This window comes from Prunus persica, chromosome G1 (assembly GCF_000346465.2).
Source record: "Prunus persica cultivar Lovell chromosome G1, Prunus_persica_NCBIv2, whole genome shotgun sequence".
Lineage (NCBI taxonomy): Eukaryota > Viridiplantae > Streptophyta > Magnoliopsida > Rosales > Rosaceae > Prunus > Prunus persica.
In genome coordinates this window covers 16,714,082-16,717,114 of record NC_034009.1, presented here as the reverse complement: position 1 = coordinate 16,717,114, position 3,033 = coordinate 16,714,082, and positions in this window count along the sequence as shown.

Below are 3,033 nucleotides of genomic sequence, written 5' to 3'. Positions count from 1 at the left end.
GTTCGCTGTTGGCAGGTGCCTTGCCCTTGGAAAGTTCGGGCATATAAAGTTGGATTACATGAGTTTAAGGTTGTTAAATACGATCCACTTCATGAATGTGATCTGAGGTTTGTAAGTAATCACCATCCTCAAGCTACGGCCGAATTGGTGTCTGACTGTGTTAAATGGAGATTTCAGGATTCGCGCAGCATTTACACTGCAGCTGATATAAAGACAGATGTGAAAAAAAATTTGGTGTCAGCATAAGCTACTCTACAGCTTGGAGAAGCCAAGAGTTAGCTTTCAAAACAATGAGAGGGTCTGCAGAAGAGTTGTATTCCCTTCTCCCTTCCTATTGTTATGAATTGGAGCATATAAATCCGAGAACTTTGGCATACATTCAGACTGATGCAGCCGACCAGTTATATTTTTTTTTTATGTCAATTGGTGCATGCATACGAGGATTTAAGTCGTCAATGCGGCCCGTGATTGCTGTTGATGCTACCCATTTGAAGTGCAAGTATAAAGGTGTTTTGTTTGTTGCGACCGCATTTGACGGAAATCGCAACATATATCCTGTTGCCTTTGGGATTGGAGATTAGGAGACGGATGCAGCATGGGAGTGGTTTTTGAGAAAATTACATTGTGCAATTGGTGATTGCTCGAATCTTGTTGTCATATCTGATCGCAATGTTAGCATACAACATGGGTTGCGTAGAGTTTTTCCTGGGGCAAGCCATGGTATTTGCTTTTATCACTTGAAGGGCAATATGAAAGCCTCATTTCACTTGAAGCAACAGGATCCGATATTGGGGTATTTTGTAAGGGCAGCGAAGTCTTATCGTCTAGCGGAGTTCAATCGTCACTTCTCGATGATAAACAATGAGCGAGTGCGAACTTATCTACTACGTGCAGGCGTCCAGAAGTGGTCTCGGGCCCACTGTGATGGACGACAATATAATGTGATGACAACGAATAATGTGGAGTCCATTAATTCAGTTCTTCGTTTTGCAAGGATGCTTCCGGTGCTACACTTGATCGATGAAATCACAAATCTACTTCTCACTTGGTTTAGTCAACGTCGAGATTTAGCAATGAAATGTCATTCTACATTGTGCCCTGATTTGGGTGAACAGAAGTTAAGGAAGAGGTTAGACGCTGCGTCAAGGATGAATGTGGTCAAAATCAATGATGTCGAGTATAATGTTCTGGATGGTGATTTGAACGGTCTGGTGCACTTGGCAAACCGTAGTTGTACGTGCAGGAAGTTTGACTTGGAGCAACTCCCGTGCAAGCATGCTATTGCGGTATGTCGGCACTTGAAATTGAACCCCTACTCCTTTGCCTCTTCTTATTATACACGAGCTACATGGGCAGCTGCATATGCTGAATCTATTTATCTTGTACCACCTAAAGGCACATGGGTTATTCTCGAACATTTGAACAATGTCAAAATCCTTCCTCCTGTTTGTAAGGTTATGCCGGGCCGTCGCAAAATGCAAAGAATACCTTCCAAAGGAGAGGACTCCCGGCAAAACAAATGCTCAAGGTGTGGTGTGAAGGGCCACTACCGAAATACATGCAAACAATCTGTCCCTCTCAAGAACTGAAGTGTCAATTTGGGCAGATTTTACAGTTGTTCAGTTTGTACCTCAGTTGTCATCAACTGTGAAGTTCATGAATAGGTTCGGTGATGCTGCAGGGATGGAAGTCCGTCAACTAAACGGTCATGTGAGGCATATGGAACAAGGTAACAAGTTCCTTGCAATGAGAGCCTATTATTAGTACAAATTGGTGAACATACAGTTTCACCTGTGAAAAGGAAACCAGTTGTTATTTAACAGTGTTCCACTGGCCAATGTGTCTTACAGATTAGCATTTCTATTCGTTTCTGATGTACCTTTTATTTTCATTTAAATTGTATTCGATTTGGTGTTGTGAAATGTGATTGTAGTCACGTTGGCATCACTTGGTTTCCTTTCCTAGACAACGTTATGTATTCCTGTCTTTATATTCACACTATTGTCATGCTGTTGTAACTTTGTTGCCACCGTATTGGTATTGTATTGTAACTTTGTTGCCACCGTATTGGTATTGTATTGTAACTTTGTTGCACGCCTATTGGTAGTGTAATGAAAACGGTTTGTGTCCAAAATGAAAGGGCCTAGAAGGCTAACTAAAATTGCATCTCGTACATAAAACTCCTTCAAATGCAAATGTTATGCAATTACTGGGAGCGTCGTTGTACTTAATGATTTCTCATTGTTCTGATTGCCATAGACCAAACTATATATAGTTTTTGGGAAACTATCCATGCAGCTACACATGGTGAACACATCGCTACTATCGTGATATGGACTTTTCAAATAGTTAATTATTCAATTCAAGTCACACACACAGAGGTAGAAACCCTTCCCCTCTTCTAGGTTCTGAGCTACGTCCCCACACGCACACCCCATCGGTGTGTGATTAGTGCCTATGGACTCTGGTATTTATAAGTCTTCCAATCCAACCTGTTTTGCAAAATAACAAAGTCATTTATTAGTGTTCTATATTGTTGCTCACAAAATTCATTACTTAATGTCATTCATTTCTTTCCTATTTCATCCATTTCATGTTATTGCTTATTTACTTCCAATGTTCATTATAAGTACTGAAATGAATAACTACTGAACTTAATAAGTACTGAATATTACCATCTATCCCTTCAAATTGTTACTTCATTACTTAAATGTCGATAATCCTTTTTTTTGTTCCTATTTAATTATTGCTTTCATAACTTTATTTGTCTTGTTAGTAAAAAATTTCATGTATTTACAGTGTCCGTGGTTTGTATCCAATTGTTATTGGAATCGATATATGTCCCATATTTCCATGGATATTTCGCGCGTCAGAACCATCGATCTGTCCGAAACCCTTCATATATACGACCGTTGCTAGAGTCACTGTTTATCAGTACTCAGATGTAGAGGCTATAATATGAGGTGTATATCCATAAAGCAGCAATAAAACCATACTATAAGCACAACACGATTGCAATATGAGTCAATAAAT